The sequence below is a fragment of the Camelus ferus genome, chromosome 1, assembly GCF_009834535.1.
Source record: "Camelus ferus isolate YT-003-E chromosome 1, BCGSAC_Cfer_1.0, whole genome shotgun sequence".
Taxonomy (NCBI): Eukaryota; Metazoa; Chordata; class Mammalia; order Artiodactyla; family Camelidae; genus Camelus; species Camelus ferus.
In genome coordinates, this window is record NC_045696.1 from 52,429,959 (window position 1) to 52,448,608 (window position 18,650).

General features: G+C 35.8%; 2 long non-coding RNA genes across 5 annotated transcripts in view; both read left to right on the forward strand.

The window, feature by feature from the left end:
• LOC116663657 overlaps positions 1-18,650 on the forward strand; it is a 333,860-nt gene that overhangs the window by 105,685 nt on the left and 209,525 nt on the right. The gene's annotated exons all lie outside the window — the stretch shown is intronic.
• The window catches only part of LOC116663660, a 33,773-nt gene that overhangs the window by 14,001 nt on the left and 1,122 nt on the right, over positions 1-18,650 (forward strand). Inside the window, exon 2 of the long non-coding RNA XR_004319925.1 lies at positions 18,555-18,579. This is a non-coding gene — a long non-coding RNA (uncharacterized LOC116663660). The remainder of the gene's footprint in view (positions 1-18,554; positions 18,580-18,650) is intronic.

Here is an 18,650-nt window from a genome sequence, read left to right on the forward strand (position 1 = left end):
ATAGAACCATACACCATCATAAAAAAAGATTTAGTTTTGAAAGCATCCATAGAACAAAAAACCCAGACATAATGCGAGATAAACTTCGGTCTTATAGAACTTCGGTCACTCTATAGACAATTTTACAACAATATCTGACTTTTTGCAACATGAAATATATGTCTAGTGTAAGGTGAAGAATCAAAATGATTTTTTTAAGTATTCAGAAACAAGATTGGGGCTAAAATACAACAATATTTTGCCCAAATAAATATTCAGCCCAATTAATGGTTAGCACCAAGGGTACAAAGTTAGCAGCTTTTCAAGTAATAGGGTGACTGGCTAAACTGGTAATTTAAAAATACATTATCAGTGAATTGCATTAAAGTTGACCTAGTCCCCACCCCTTCCAAAACCTGCAGCTGAATCTATTTAGTCTCCATCAGAATTCTTAGCTCTGCTCCAGTTTGCTTTCTGTTATTAGCCAAGGGTAATTATAAGAAGTGATAGGCCAGTCACTTAGAAGTATGTATCAAGACAAATGTCAAAGACAGTTCTGAAGTGAAGAACCTGCCTGGACTTACCAAGCAAAAATAGTGTCAAAAAGGCCTTTCTGACCTAGCCAATTGAGAAAGTTTTTACTCCCCATTCAGTCCTTCCATTGGAGAGAACATAAAGAGGGCATTTACTTAGCACGTCAACTAATAGGCATCAAATGCAGATGAAAATAATTTTTAATGAGACTGCTAAACACTTTATTACTGGGGAGGATGGAAAGGAGAAACCTTCCAAATTTGTAGGCACTGTTATTTGAATGTCCTGTAATTGAGCAGCGCCATGCCTCAATGGCAGATGTACAATGATCTGTCGAGCGAATGAAAAATGAGTGCATGTGTGACTTCTCCATAAACCTGAATAAAACAGACTTCTAAAAGGGCAGATTTCTTAGCAAAAGTCTCTAAAGATGGGACTTTAGAGCTTAATAATCTCTACTAGAATGAAAGTGCCATGAAGGCAATGACTAGTTAGTTTTACTTACTGTTGGGTTTCTAGCACCAATAGCATTGTTTAATAGACCGTAGGTACTCAGTAAGTGTTAAATTGGTAAATGGAAATTATTAAACAGAGGACACTTGAACTAAAACCTTGTTTTAAAGGCATCTATGAGATGAGTCTCAAAGGTAACCATAATTATAACTTGAATGATACTCTACAATTCACAAAGCATACTTCATTTAATTCTCTTAACAATGTTGCTCTGTCTATTGTATTGTAACTACCTCCATTATACAAGTGAGAAAACTTCAGCTGAGAAAATGGCACAGTCAGAACTAAAATCCTGGTTCTATGACCACAAATTCTGGATTTTCCCACTACACTAAACCGCGTCAATCCATGACATTAAATTTAATGGTTAGGTGAAAAAAAAAAAAAAAAAAAAAAAAAAGAGCCCCTCTGCAGGGATACCACAGCTTTATTTCAAAAAGAAGCATTTAAAAGATCTGACCATAAAGTGGGACTACAAATAAGAATAATCACTATAGTTTCCTGAATAACATTAAGAGAAAGGTATAAGATGGCTTGTCTAGGGTGCAGTTCTTTCTAAAAATAGAAGAAAATCAACAAGTTCATTGATAAAGAAAATGGATTTGATTTTTCACTGATAGAATGAAACTGTCAATATTTATGCCTTCAGTGACAAGCAGCTGACAAATCTTGGAATAATCCAGAAAGAATCATTATTTGTAGGAATTCATATAAGAACTGATTATTTGTAACTGTGTTATAGGTAACAATAAGTAATGATGACAGGTTGGAAGAACATATTAAAAGGATTATACTCTACAGTATCTAGGGGAGAAGATATCAATTCAACTTCTAGATATGCAAGACTTTGGAGCTCCTTATCCACAATAAGAAAGGATAGCAATTTAATTCCTTTTGGCTCATTTCAGTTCATAAAAGGTTAAGATAATAATAAATTCTAGCTTAAAAAAATAAAATGCAAACCATTCCTTGAGGGAATCTGCATGATTTGCTAAATATGGAAAAAAATTTCTGTGATGTTCTAGGTATCACTGGGAAGAGAATAATTTTAATTACAAAGCTCCATCTCAGCATGGTAACAAACCATCATGGTTTTATACTGCATTACTCTGTGTATGTTTACAAAATAATAGCAAGTTAAAAAGGACTTCTGCCTTGGCCATGCCAGAGTAACTTGTTCCAAACTTGCCCTCCCACTGTGATCCAACAGATAACTGGAAATAAGAGTAGAGGACTGTGATATCTACAAAAGGGAAACAAATAAGGTGAGTCCCGTGATAGCCCCAGCTTGCACCCTCAAAGTATCTTCTAGACCATAATGTAGGAAGAAAAAAATCGAAGCAAAACCTGGTGGGCCCACTGAATCAAGGAGACAGACACCAGAGGCTAGAGAGAAGATGGTCTCTGGAACTTGTAGAGCAGAGAATTGGATAGAGGGAAATTATACATAAAAAGAGCTCCAGTAATTTGCATGGGGCCCCTTATATATATTGATGAATATGAAGCTGTGCATAATGTAAGGCACAACTCCACATGGTCAGATTAGTGCTGTTGGGGAGATATAAGCTGAACAATTCCAGGAGATAGCAGCACTTTGACACTTTCAAGTTCTAATGAGCCAGGGTGAAGATTGTTGAATACCAGAGATATTCAGTAGAAACTCCAAGAGTTGCACCTTAGTAGTAAGGGTAAACGTGCCCTAAAGGAAAGGATGCTCTAGACCTCCCCATTCTTTAAAAGCTGAAAAACAAGCCTGAAAAGGATCAAGCTGATCCACAAGTAATTTTAATCCCTGCCAGGACAAAATTCAGCACTCTTTTTTTAAAAAGACAGTAAAATCCAGATCCTAAACAATGAAAAACACACTGTCCAGCAACCAACAAAAAAATTAGAAGATGTGATCCATTGTATAGCACAGGGAACTATATTCAGTATCTTGTAATAACCTATAATGGAAAAGAATCTGAAAAAGAACATATATATATATATATATATTATATATTTATATCTATATATCTGAATCATTTTGCAGTATACCTGAAACATTGTAAACCAACTATACATCAATAAAAAATAAGTAAATAAAATTAGAAGATGTGGTACAAAGTAGAAAAACTGACCCATTACCAGGAGAAAAATGACTTAATAGAAATGATCTAGATACAGAAAGAATTAGCAGACAAAAACTTTAAAATAGTTATAAACATACACACTGATTAAATAAGAATTTTAAAAAATGAGCATGGAAAGAAGAGAATGAGATGATATAAAAAAGAACCATAAAATTTCTACTTCTGCTTAAGATATAGAAAACTGCAAGAAAATTACACTTCTGCTCTGTAAAAGGCCCCCTAAATATGTTCAAGCCTCAATATTGATAAAATGCCAGCTCTCTGCAAATTTATCTATAAATTCAATGGAATCCCAATAAAAATTTTAGCGGACTGTTAGGGTTTTTTGTTTTGTTTTAATAGAAATCAACAGTTTAATTATAACACTTATATGGAAATTCAAAGGATCTAGAACAGCCAAAATTATTTTTAAAGAGGTAAAAGTGTGACAAGGCTTTCATTTCTTTATTTCGATACTTACCATCAAACTACAGTAATAAAGATTGTGTGAGAATGAATATATAGAACAGAAGATTAGAAATACGGCCACAGATAAATTTTCAACAGATTTTCTAAAAAGATATCAAGGCAATTCAGTGGGGGAGAAGTATACCCTTTAAACAAATAGTGCTGGAAAAACTGGTTGCTTATTTGGAAATAAAATTGACCCCTATTTCACACAATTCCAAAAATTAAGTGTAAATTTATCATAGACCTAAACATAAACCTAAAGCCATAAAACATCTAGAACAAAATCAACTATATGGCAATACTTTTTTAAAAAAATCTGGAACAAAACCCAAAACTCCAACACTATTAAAATATAAGAGAAAATCTTCACAACTTAAACTATGCAAAAACTTCTTAGGATACAACAGCGTGAACTAAAAAAGACCGATAGTCAGATACCATCAAAATTAAAAGCCATAGATTGAGAGAAGATATTTCCAACACATATGACAAGCATCCATAATACATATTTAAAATGAGTTGCACAGATACCTCACAAAAGAAGATATGTGAATGGCCAATAAATATATGAAATTGTTTAATATTACTTGCTATCATTGAAATGAAAATTAAAACCATTGAATACTTATTACAATGGCTAAAAGTTTTAAAAGGGTGACAATACCAAGTGTTGTGAAGAACGTAGCAATTGAAACCTTCATACATACTGGTGGGAATATAAAATGCTACAACTACTTTGCAAAAACAGTTTGCTAATTTCTTATAAAGTTATAGATATACTTAACAATGCAACCTAACAATTCTACCCCCAGATATTTACCTAAGAGACTTAAAACATATGTCTACAAAAATTTTGTGCAAAATATTTATATTAGCTTTATTTGTAATGGTACAAAACTAGAAACAACCCAGACATCTATCAACATGTCAGTGGAAAAATTGTGACATATATATCTGGCATATGTATGAGACACACTGGAATCGTACTATACAGTAACAAAATGGACAGAGATACTTATATACAAAGTAATAAGGATATATCTCAAAAACTGCTGTGTGAAAGAAGCCAGATCAAAAGAAAAAAAAATACATACTATGTAATTCTATTCATGGGATAATGGGGAATAGGTAAATCTAATTTATAGTGAGAAAAAGCAGATCAGTGGTTGCCAGGTACCACAGGTGTGGTGATTAATGCTAAGGGGCACAAGGGAGCTTTTAGGGGGATGGAAGTGTTTTATTCTTTTTTTTTTTTTAACTTTTTTTTATTGAGTTATAGTCATTTTACAATGTGTGGAAGTGTTCTATTCTTGATTGTGATGGTGGTTGTACATATGTATACATTTAGCAACATTTATGAAGCTGTACACTTAAAATAGGTGCATTTTATTATATGTAAATTGTATCTCAGTGAAGTTGACTTTAAATAAAGACAGTAGGTCTAGAGAAAGGATACTAGATTAAATTGATAAATTTTAGACTCCAGCTTGGAAAGATGAAGTTTGAGGGAAAATAAGACCAAAGGTTTTAAAAGTTGAAGATCAGAAGTAGGCTGAACATATACTTTAAAAAAACTCAGTATTTTAAGAGGAAGTATCTGTTGTTGACTGAATGTTTGTGCCCTCCAAAATTCATATGTTGAAGTCCTAACCTCTAGTGTGGATATATTTTGAGATGGGGCCTCTAAGAAAGTAATTATGGTTAAGTGAGATCATAGGGTGAGACCCTGATTCAATAGTGATAGTATCCTTATAAGAGACACCAGAGAGCTCCCCTGTGCACATTCATTCTCTCCACCTCTCCCCCTCCCTCCTTCCCTCCCTCCCTCTCTCTCTCTCTATCCCTTTGCACAGGCATCAGGGAAAGGTCAGGTGAGGACAAAGTGAGAAGGCAGTTAGTTATCTATATGCCAGGAAAAGGGCTTTCACCAGAAACCAGATTTGCCAGCCTCTTTATCATGAATATCTAGTCTCCAGACTGAGAAAATAAATTGTTTTTTAAGCACTGAAGTCTATGTATTTTGTGATGGCAACCTGAGCCAACTAAGATACAATCCTTTACACTTAAAATAGTAAGTTTAATTATATAAAAGTTTGTAATACTTCACAGAATAGGTAGAAAATCTTCTCAATAGTACAAGTAGAGAGAGTTCAGAATAAAAAGAAATAGCTTCAATGGTAGGTAGATCATGGAAAACACATTTGTAATTTTTAAGGCAGGACATCAGTATTTTTTAAGGTTTACTGTTATTTTTGTAGTTTTAGGTCAAGAATGGAAATCTTCTCCAGCCACACACCCTTGGTTCTCAGGTACATTTCCTCTCTCTGTCTTGCAGAAAGACAGTCTTTTATGTATATCCCTTGACTTATTTTTTATTTCTTAACTACCCTTTCAATATTCTATAAATGTTTATATAACTAGTCAGTGGATCCATGGCTTCCTTACTCAGCATTATAACACATATTAAGTTGGATAAGGAAACATAAGAGCATAGTATCACATCTTATAATATTATTATTATCACTGTTGCCATAGCACCTAGCACAGAGCTTTCAACCTTCCTGGCTTTAGCATTTTCACCTACAGAATGGAGGTAAAACCCAACTTCATTATTTCAAAGGACATTATGAGAATAAAATGAGACAGTGTATGTGAAAGTGACATCTTAACTTTAAAATTCGATAGAAATGTCAGTCATCATTGTGTTTACAATGTTATTATCAGACCATGTAGACTGCACTGCCTCTGTACCTAATATAAAGTATTTACTCAGTTATATTCTCACTACCAATAATGACTTTTGAAGAGGAGGGGGAACTGAGATCTCTTTCATCCATTCTTTTAAATAGTTGATATATCATCAATGAATTAGTGGATTCCTGTTTTCAAGATACACCAAGAAAAATAGTGTTATGACTATTCTTAATCTTGATTGATCCCAAAAAATGAATCAATACTTTCTTATATTCAATCAACTTAGCCACACAGAAAGACTTTTATTTATATCTTGGAAGGCTTTCATTTAATATAAGTCAAATATATTAACTAACATATTAAAATTAATGTAAAAATGTATTGCTATAAGCTATCTCTCATCATACCTGAAATTAGAAAACAAAATTATATAAAAATATAAAATTGTAGTGACAAATATAATGAGTAAATTTTATGTACTATCATATCAAAAATTCAGGCTTTGTAGTATATGTCCTTTTCCTGAAAGAGTCAAGAAGCATAATGCAGCACTAAAGAAGTATATTAAATGTTTTGTTTTGGTTTTTGCCAGGAAATATCCATTTATTTGGAGATAAGGTTATGGTGAAACCACATATGATCAGGACATTTTGGAAAAGCATCCACAAAAACCAAAGAGAGACAGAGTGATGGAACAAACTTTTGAAAATGTATGTCACTTGCCAATTTTTTATATCTTAGCTTTTCTACTTTTTTCACCTTATGCACAATTATTTCTGCTCAGTGGCATGTATATTTTCTCCATGAAGTTTATAATACTTTTATAAAATGAAATAGTCTCTGGTAAATTTATTTTCAGTCTCTCCCTGCTTTCTGTATTTATTGTATAGGTAAGGCCCTATATTATCCTCATCTTAACTGATCATTTGTAGGCCACTGTCAACAAATGCCATAACATTCATTTAATTATTAACATGTCTAATTTTTTAAATAGAAAACTTTAAAAAAATCTTTTTGAACAATCCCATTGTTTGTGTGACCACAGAACATGTTTGTTTGCCATTTTCTTGAAAAAATTTAGATGCTCAGAATATATAAAACACACAACATAGGCACAAATTAGAAATCAAGTTTACTTACTAGAGGACTACAGAGAAAGTGACCCTCAAGCTGGATATAGAAAAATGGGTATGAATTTCCAGGAAGATAAGGAAGGGAATGCCTTCTTTTAAGAGAAAATAGATGAGGATGTTGAAGTGGCAAGAGAAGGTTAGACAGGTAAGCAAAAGCTAAAGGACCAACTGAAGAATGTAGACTTAAATCTGTAGGCAAAAGGGAGATGCCAAAGTTTTTTTTTTTTTAAAGTAAAAGCTTTATTGAGATATAATTCACATATCATAAAATCTACCTTTTTAGTGTACCATTGAATGACTTATAGTATATTCATGGAGTTGTGCAATGATCACCATAATCTAATTTCAGAACATTTTCATTATTCCCAAAGGAATTCTATACCCATTAGTAGTCGCTCTTTTTTTTTTTTTTTACATTTTTTTTATTGAGTTATAGTCATTTTACAATGTTGTGTCAAATTCCACTGTCGAGTACAATTTTTCAGTTATACGTGAACATACATATATTCATTGTCACATTCTTTTTCGCTGTGAGCTACCACAAGATCTTGTATATATTTCCCTGTGCTATACAGTATAATCTTGTTTATCTATTCTGCATATGCCTGTCAGTATCTACAAATTTTGAAATCCCAGTCTGCTCTTTATTCACTCTTCTCTAGCCTTTAGCAACCACTAATCTACTTCTGTCTATACGAATTGCCTATTCTGGAAATATTATGTAAGTGGAACCATAGAATATGTGGGCTTTTTGACTGGCTTCTTCCACTCAGTATAATGTTTTCAAGGTTCTTTCATGTTTTGGCATGCAGAAATACTCCATTACTTTTTATGGCTGAATAATATTCCACAGAATATTTCCAAAGTGGCTGTACCATTTTATATTCCTACCAGCACTATATGAAGGTTCCAATTTTGCCACATCCTTGGCAACACTTGTTATTGTCTTTTTTAATTTTATTTATCCTAGTGATTGTGAAGTAGTATTTCATTATGGTTTTGATTTGCATTCCCTTGATGACAACTGATCTTGAGCTTTTCATGTACTGTTTATTTATATGTTATTATTGTCTATTCAAATCCTTTCCATTTTGTAATAGTCTGCAAGGGCTACCATAACAATATTCCTCAGACGTGGTGACTTAAACAACAGAAATTTATTTCCTCATAGTTCTGAAGACTGGAAGTCCAAAACTGAGGTGTACGCAGATTTCTCCAGAGGCCTCTCTCCTTGGCTTACAGATGACCACCTTATCAGTGTGTCTTCACATGACCTTTTTTCTGTACATGTACCTCGAAACTCTTCTTATAAGAACACCAGCCAAACTGGTTAGGGCTCTACCCTTATGACTTTATTTAAGCACAGTTACTTCCATAAAGGCCTCTCTCCAAACACAGTCACTTTGGTGTTTTGGCTTCAACATACAAATTCTGGGAGGATACATTTCAGTCCATAACACCACTTTTAAATTAGATTATATGACTTTTAATGGTTGATTTGTAGGAATTCTTTGTGTATTCTGAATACAAATGTCTTATCAAATATATGGACTTATGAATATTTTCTCCCATTTCATGAGTTGTGGGTTTTTGTTTTTGTTTTTGTTTTTGTTTTTGTTTTTACTTTCTTGATGGTATCCTTTGAAACAAAAACAAAATAATATAATGAGGAAGTATGTGAGAAATCTCATTTCTGTGTTCTCTGACCTTTCTTTTCTTGGTGTTCAGAGGCTAGGTATAGAGGCCCTTGGGGTTCTTTCATTTTATTTCTACTGACACACTCTTCTCCCTTTCTTTATGAAACAAGCATTGGGAAAACTATTCTCTGCCTTTGTATAGCTAAGATCAGATGAAGGAACTTTGCTAAAGGACCCAGGGAAAAACAAAAGAGAAACAAGAAAAGAAAGCATGCAACACACATAAGTGTGCCTCAAAACACCATCAAACAAATGTAATATAGGTTTCTGACCCTCCAGTAGCTGTTTTCTAGCAGGTAAGCAAGCCCAGTTCTAATCTGTACCCTATAATGAGTACCAAACATAGAGAATTCTATTTTTCTTTCCCTCCCATGTCCCCTCTACCAGAATCCATGTTCAGACAAAACAGATTACCTGTAAAAATCAATGGTACTTGAATCATCCTTGATAAAGCAATCACATTTTCCTTAAGTCCATCATCATAGAAATAAATTGTCTAAGAAGAGAGATTCACTTTTTCACCTCCCTTAAAGGATAAGGTCACTAAGGGAAGTTTTCTTTCCTTGTGGCAGAATTCATTTTCAGACATTCAGAATCTTGATAGAGATATCAGTTCTCCCTTGTGTCTCCCAAGGGACATAGAGGGGTAGCTACTCATCCATTCATGAAACTAACTTTTCCTGACAGCTCACTATGCATCTGTCAGTAACTTGCCAGGTCCCGGATTCACAGCAATAAAAAGGCCCATCCGTTCTCTCCAAGAGGCAGGAGTTGAAGGGAGCAGGGAAAACACCTAAAGAACCACTGCAGTACCACGTGATGAGAACACTGATAAAAGTTAGCAGTGAGAGCACAGAAGAACATCTCAGTTGAACATGACGTACGGAAAGGGTGTCTGGGAGGGCTTTCTGGAAGTAGCAGTGAGAGTGGGCATCCTTGTCTTGTTCCAGATTTTAGCAGGAAGGCTTTCAACTTTTCACCATTGAGTATTATGTTGGCTGTGGGTTTGTCATAAATAGCTTTTATTATGTTGAGATATGTTCCCTCTATACCCACTTTGGTAAGAGTCTTTACCATGAATAGGTGTTGAATTTTATCAAACACTTTTTCTGCATCTATTGAGATGATCATGTGATTTTTGTCCTTTTTTGCATTGATGTGGTATATCACGTAGATTTGCATATGATGAACCATCATGAGGATTTTTTAATCTTGTCTCTCCTTATAGTTTTCCAGAAGGAAAATACCAAAAAATACTAACTGAAGAGATATTATTCTTGAGGAAGTTCTCTTTATTAAAGTATACTAAATACCATAAACACAAACTAGTGTCCTCTGGGCTGAATGCTGGACATGTTTGGTCTGAAAAAAATGTTTAAAGATTATAAGCCATAATTTAAAACTAAGATTTCACATACAAATTTGAATTTCTAGCTTCTCTTATGAATTCACAAGACTTGATAGCATTGGAACACTAATCTTAATGACAACAATGTTGGACTTGAGTAGTATTTGCCTCCTTTTCATGGGGTATTTGATTCTAACTTAAATGTTTTGTGGTTTAGTTTTCCTACCTTTAAACTGAGAGATAATAAGGGAACCTCATGGTTTGGAGAATTAAATAAATTAATATGTGTGAAGTTCTTCAACCTGTGCCTGGTACAAAGTAAATGCAGTATCAGTGTTTGCTATGACTAAGATTATTATTCCTTCCCAATTAAATATAGCCTTGGCCACTTGCTATTGTCTTACATTCATTTTGAGTTACTCATTTATATTTCCTGCCTGGCTCCTATAAACATTTGTGTTTTGATCCCTGCTGTAGGCTTTTAACATTTATGGATTTGACATTTGTGATTGTAACCACTCTAAAGCCACCCAAATATCCATGACTCATTGAAAGTTGCGATTTTGTTGAAGCAAAAGTTAGAATCACTCACCTTGAAAGCCTGGTCTGCCAAAGCAAACCACTTAGCTTCTGAATGGGCCCAGCTCAGCAACCACTTCTCATGTGGTGCTGCTGTACTCCGGTTCTATGCAGTAACCCTCCTGAGGGGCTACCTAAAAGGGGGCAGCTATTGTAGTGTTCATTTGCCCAGCAACACATGCCCTCTGCGCACCTCAGGATCTGTGGCTTGTCTTTTTCACTGTGATACAATGTTATCCCTGCTTCCAAAATAAACACTCTAATAATATATTACTCTATGGCTCAAAAGGTTGAAACACTTGAAAAATAAAGTTCTGAATACAATTGTGAATAATTTCTATGAGAAGGAAAAGAAAGGATCTAGTTAGAAACTAAATGGGTGCACAGAAAGCACCAGCCAGTTGGCTTTGTTAATGGACCCACACACTGAAGATGCCAAGTCGAACATCAGAAATTACTCCAAAAAGAGGTGTCAGGAACCTGGATAAATAGTTGAAGAAAGCAAAAATCCAGCAAAAGCTCAGGTTTGGGGGGAAAAACAACAACTAGGAATAATAAAAGATCTTGATTTGAGAGAAGACGAATAACTATAGCAAGGCCTGCTGCTGCAGAAAGATAACCGTGATTCTAAGAGAGAACAGAGCGAGAGAAGACACAGCTTTCCGACTCAGATCACGTGATCATCTTTTCTAGCAACCAGAGGTGTCCAGCAATGGACACCTAGCCTAGCACACAGAGCTTGCCTTGCAAAGTTGTAATTTTTTAAACATTGAAAGAGTTCAAGCAAGGGCTGAAAAATCATTGGTCAGGGTGCAGAGCCCTCAGGTTCTTGCTCCCAGAGACCTCTCTGCTCAGGTGGAGTAGGGATATGAGTTCTACAGAAAGGCCCTGAATCCCTCTCTTGCACTGAGGAGGTACTGCCAGGATGAACCCTCCTCTCTTGGCTTGTCACTTGCTATCTTGTTTCTGTTTCTCTTCCCAGTTCCTTTGGATTGGTATTTTATTTGATCAGCTCTTAGTTCTGATTTCACCAGGGGATGTGATATTTCAAAAGTCTCTTAGGCATATTTTACCCACCTGGAGTTCAGCCCAGTCTCCTGACCCTTTCCTGATGCTTGAAACTGCTAGCCTAGGAGAAACATTAGAGAATATGTTATCATAAATCAGTGGCCCAATGAAGGAATCTCATTTTTTTTCTTCACTTTTATGGGCCTGTTTTTCTTTTCTGTTTGATGAGATTCCACTGTAAGTAGGCTATTGGGCTAAACTGCCTTCGTAGTTCAGTTCATATGTTTAGAAGATGATTATATGATTTTACAGCATTTGGAGAAACAGACACTCACATTTTCCTAATAAGGGCTAGAGAGAGAAGAAGGTGACTCCAGAAATTGCAAAGAGAAGGCAAAAAAACTTTTGTCAGTTATCCCTTTCTCCTTGTAAGTTAAGTTTCTTCCTTAGTAAGAAGGCATGCTGCTCTGCCTCCATTCCCCTGTGGTGGGTCTTCAAAAGCCAGAAATGACTCTTAAGTCTGACCATTGCATTATATTGTAGCTGCATTTGTGAGTCCTGATGGTGCTGCTTGTTACATTCCTCTCTGGCTTTACAGGCTGAACTGGAGTGAAAAGTGAAAATTGCCCCTAGCTAATATAGCTGCAGATATCGCTTGCCTGGTTCTTGCCTATCCTAATAGGAGTTGTTGCTTGATCACAAGAGGGTAATTAATGTGCCTCTCTTCCCAAGTGACAAAAGTTACCTTTAAAGAATTGGCTAAACATGTCCCTTTTACAAGTTCCAATTCCCCCATGAGAAAATTATGAAATTCATTAAAAATTTTGGAGTGTTCATAATGGGTTTCTTGTTACATGTGTGCTGTCAAGATACAGGGAAATATTGCTGAAATTGCACAATGCGGAGGAAAGGTGGCGGAATCGTTGGAGAGGGATAAAAACACAGAGAAAAGTTCTGTCTTGTTCTGAAAAAATGGAAAATATTTCTAGGGCATGGTGTTCTATAGAACATGCTGAATGGACAGTCCTGTGAAACCCAGAGGCAAACAGTAGAATTTTGCCCCACTGAGCTGCCACTGTGGATAATATCTCTCCCTCTCTCTCTCTCTGATATTCTTGTCTCTGTCTCTCTTTTTGAACCTCTGTTACTGTCTACTTCTTGGACTCTGCTTGTTTCTCTTTCTCTTCCTTCCTTCTGTATCCTGTAACTTAACTTCTTTGCTTTAGTTCATCTCTCTTCCATTAACATATACATTGGGACCACTTCCTCTGTCTTCCCTGTGTGTGTGGCCACCCCCACCTGTCCTCCAGCATTGACTCATGGTGTTGATGTCCTATCCCACACACCTATGCCCACACACTTCCTGTTCTTCCTGGCTTCAGTTGTTCTTTTGTTGGTGTCCTCCTTTGCCAGCACTGGCTCAGCAGGGGCTTTCTCTGCAATTCTGTGTCGGTGTCTGTTTGGATCAATGCCATTTTAGTTTGACATGTAAATAAAGCACCACTCAATGTTATTCCTCCTACAGAGCAGAAAGTGTGGAAAATGGTCTGGGGAAAGAGGCAATGCCACCTGACTCTAAACTCCGTAACATGACTCTTGGCCCTCACTGTTCTTAATGAGTCCTTGGCACATGTAATCTTTTTAATGAGTTCTGGGTCTTTCCCCACATTAAATGGTTCAGTCAGGAATTTTTAGTTTTTGTTTACTGTTTGGTATTATTTCTAAAAATATCTAACTTCTTAAAATTTTTATTTTATTTAATTCCCTATTCATTTTCTTTTAAAAGACTTTATTTTTTAAGTAGCAGTTTTAGATTCACAACAAAATTAAGAGAAAGGGCCTGAGATTTCCGCTATATCCTCTGCTTCTGCAAATGCATAGCTTTCCCCATTATCAACATCCCCTACCAAACACCTAGCTTTTTAAACTTCTATCTGTATGATTTTTTTCCAATTTGTTATGTCATTTCTCTTTCAAACTAAAACCATCCCCGGGAGAAGTTATTTCCATTTGTCTCCATTCTACCATAGCAATTTGTCTGTATTTCCATTGTGTATTTCCACTTCTCATGTTGTATTATAATTACAGTTTATATGTATCACTTTAATTTGAGGACAAATTTTTATTTTTATTTTTTTGGTCAGTTCCAAGAAGCTTGTATAGCAACTAAAGAACTGACCTTTCTAAACGTGTGGCAGAACATGATCATGCCTGTTCTCAGAAAGTCCCTAAATTAACAGAAATAGAAAATTCTTAGGTCCTACAATACAGGGTCAGATAATAAGAGTTACATAATCTGAGGTGGAGGTTCAGAAATAGAGGGATTACACAAGCAAGAATTTAAGTACCCAGAACTCTCACAATGAGTCTGTGCAATTCTGCTTTGCTAAGGAGCATAGTTTTGTCCTATATGGAAGCACAGAGTGTACCTGGTCACATTCATGGCCATTTCTACAGGGTAGATAAACTCTTGGGAAACTCCTCCAAAAGGATCTAGCTGATTCCTTTCCCCATGCTGACTGCCTGCCACACTACCACCCTAGATACCCTACCCCACCAAGAAACAGAAGGAAGCTCAGGGAGCTTTGTTCACTCTGATGTAACCCTCTGCTTCTGTGATTCTCCTATCATTCTGATGTTTGAAAAAGTTTGAGCTTTCTAGACCTAGGTCTAAGACAGAATTTAATTAATGAATTTGCCACAAAATCATAGTTTGATATTTTAATTCCCAGTATATTTACAGGTTCTGCCCACACTCAAGGAAAGAGGATTATAAAGGCAGTATACACTGGGGGTGGAATTCCTTCCTCATCAAAATTTTAGTTGTCTTCTTCCAAAACTAAAGTTGGTGTTTCTATGTATGGCACAATCTATTGGTAAAGACTTACTGATTTGTACTTGAGGCTATACAAATGTACAAAATATGATTCCTTCCCTGAAAAATTTAGTTATGACCATGTTAAGAAAAGAGAACATTAGATAGGGGGAGGGGATTAAGAACATTTATACAAGTTGTATGGTTTATACATATACTGTAAAAGATAATGTGTGAGAAAGGTCAGTGCAGACTGGATTAGTATAGGAATTTTCCTGGAGAAGGCAAGTCTGAATGATGGACAGAAGCAGACATTGACCCATGTAGCAATCTTATTCCTCTGTTGGTTACTGACTGTAGGTACTGAGGACAGATAGCATGAAATAGTAAGAATACAGATGGTACAACAGAATTGACATGCCTGAGGGAGCTATGACTAGATAGACAAGTGGAGAGTACAGATATGGAGGAAGGGATTGGCAGGCAGTACAGGGACTGCTCTCCAAGGTTCTGGACCATAATTGGTTAATTCTCCTAGCCTTGGCTAATTGGTTCAAACTCTGAGACATGCTGAACCAGGTGTGGACAGAGGTGTTGATATGAGAAGCTGAAGAAGAGAGGAAGTAGAAAGTAGAAAAGTGTTCCAGTGGTATAACTACTGAGACCTATGACAATTTTCAAGTAATTGCAGAGATAGGAAAGAAATCACAAGTCATCTCAGGGAAAATAATGGATAACTATATTGGTTTCTATTGCTGTATAACAAATTCCCACAAACTTAGTGGCTTGCAAACAGCATAATTTAATATCTCATAGTTTTTGCGAGTCAACAGTCTGGGCATAGGTTAGCTAGGTCTTTCCTCAAGGTCTCATGAGGCAAAAATCAAGATGTTGATTTTGCATTCCTTCCTGGAAGTTGAAGTGTTCTTTCAAGCTCATGTAGTTGTTGGCAGAATCCAACCTTGTGGTTCCTAATGGTTGTAAGACTGAGGCCCCCACACTCTTGCTGGCTCTTAGCCAAGGTACACTTTGAAATCCTAGAGGCCACCCACAATTCCTTGTCACATGGTCTGCTCCATTAGTACTTAAAATATCTATAACTTAAGAAATGACCCAGTCTCCTTTAAGAGTTCATCTAATTGGGTCAAGCCCACCCAGATAATCTCCCTTTTGGTTAATTTAAAGTCAACTTATTAGTGACTTAATTATAGCAGTGGTATCTCATCATATTCACAGGTTCTGCCTCCACTCAAGGGGAGGGAATTACACCCGGAGTGCGTAACACAGTGCGGGAATTTGGGGGCTATTTTAGAATTCTGCCTACTACAATAAGCAAAAGAAAAATAAACTTGTGTAACAATTTCTATAGTAAGACTCTTTTGACTGGAAGTAGCTATATCAATTCTAGATAACTTAGGCTACAAAGGAATTAATTGGACATATACTGGACTACCTTACAGATTCCAAGGAAGAATTGGGCAACCAGCCATTGGGAGTAGGATCTGGGTAAGTCCTAGAGAATTCAGTTAGTGGATTCTTCAATGAACCAATACTTGGCCCAAAGTAATTGTGCCTCTTACTTCAAAAGTATAGTAAATTTCTGGGAGAAAATTTTAGGGTAAGTGTCACCCTAAATCAGTCAAATAAAACTGAGGACAGCGTCTCATAGTATAGACATAGTTTATGGGACCCACTCCTCTATACTGAGTATAGTTAGAGAAATACTAATCACTGTGAACTGTGCAGCTACCTCAATTGGAGTCTATGCCACAAGTGAGGCGAAATGATGCAGTGTTGACATATATCAGTAAATTTTGTGTAGACAGCACGAAAAATGTCAGCTAGATAAAAATGAAGTGATTAAAGTATTACTGTTGGTTAAGTTATATTAAAATACTAAAATTTTCAGTGTTATAAATTTTTCTATTTCTGATTAAAATATTGCATTTTAATTGATATAAAGAGCATTTAACCACACTCTATATAGTTTTATTTATTTTAAATAGTATTTCAATGTTTCCAAAAACTAGGATATCTACCCTTCCTGCCTTGGAAATCTGAAAATGAGTGGGAAGTATTTTCTGTTCCCCAGCTATTCCCACACCTGTCATACTTATGAAATGGACAGGAAGGCTTAGACAGGGCAAAAGTAATTTGAGAATAATTTTGACATTGTGTGCTGACTACACTGTCATTGGAAACACTTCCTCTGCCACCATACTTCAGCCTTTGGCATAGGTGCGTTTGACATTGGAATGTTTCTGATGTTCATAAGCAATACTGAAAAATTACATATACTTTACTTTTGCTGAATGGCATGAATTGGAGCCATGTGTCCTGGGAGACTGAGGTGGAGTGGTAAGGTGCTGTGCTAGTGAGTGAGCACTGCTGACCACACAGAGCCTGGAATACTTATCTAAACATTCATTTTCCCTGTACTGCTGTTGTACATTTTATAAGATGAGAGGAATTAATCGCAATGGTGGTATTCACCTTCGTTTCATTAAATTTTCAAGGTGTGTTTATTTTTTAATGATTTTATGTAAGTTTAATATATATTTATATAATAATAACATATTATAAAATACTTTTCTATAAATTATCTCTCTTGATTCTCACATAACCCTTTAAGGTGGTCAGGTAAACTCTATTCAGAGGGAAGAACTTAGCACTGAAATCAAATGTTATCAGATTCTGAAGCACAATCCCTGTCTTTTGACTTCTACCCCTATGCTTTTTTCCTCCATAAAAAATGTGCCTTTGTTTCTCTCTGAGGTTGTGACTGCCAGTGAAAATAACAAAAGCCTAGCATTAGCATACCTGTGAGCTCTCAATAAATATTCATTGTGATGTTTCTGCCATTTTTTTCTCAATTGAGAGTCCAGGAATCTTAGTTAAATGCGGAATCATCCCAGTACGGTTCTTTCTTTTTGGGCTTTGTTCCTGGAAGCTCTTTGAAGCACAAACAAAATAGACTCATCCATTATAATTATTTTTTAATTTTTTCCAATATGGGCAGCAGGGAGAAAAGATACTGAGACACTGAGCGGTAGAAAAGAAGTGATACAGACCTAGTGACAGGTTGGGCCTTGGGGAATCCTGGGAGTCCAACAATGCAAGACACCAGTCTTAATTAACAGAGAAATGAATCGTACACAGTCATACACATAGTTTGGTTAAGTCTTCTATTCCTTTGTTAAGTTAAAAAATACTGAACATGAGTATATGTCTGTGGGGGAGTGATGCTGGTAACAAAGTGGGCTGGAAGGGACAGTGATAGATGATGTTTCTTGTATTGCTTTTTTTGACCTCAACAGTCTTCCAGGCTGGTAGTTAGCCTTTTGACTCACACTGTGTTCTGCTAATTGGTTGATGTACCAGGTATCTTTTTTGTAACTGAAAGACAAAATAAAATATGAACGCAGCATATCTGGTTTGTATTGTCTAAAGATGCAGTGATGACTTTTAAAATACAATGTTGCCCTAGGGCTCTGTGTGGTCCTGAAATTCTGTTGTGTTCAAGATGTGTATAAAGCCTGAAGGTGATATTGTAGGATTAGAGAAAAGATTTTTGCTGCAATAAACATAGGCTGCTTTAGTGTCCTTCACATTATCAATCCTTTGTATTAACGTCCTTTCCCTCACCTATTCTCTTTACCACCTATGATACAGGTTTGGAATCACCTCTCCTCTCCAGGTGATTTTTGTGATTTAAGGAAAATGTATCTTTGGTACTTTTTCCATTTCACTCTTTCATGTTCATTCTTT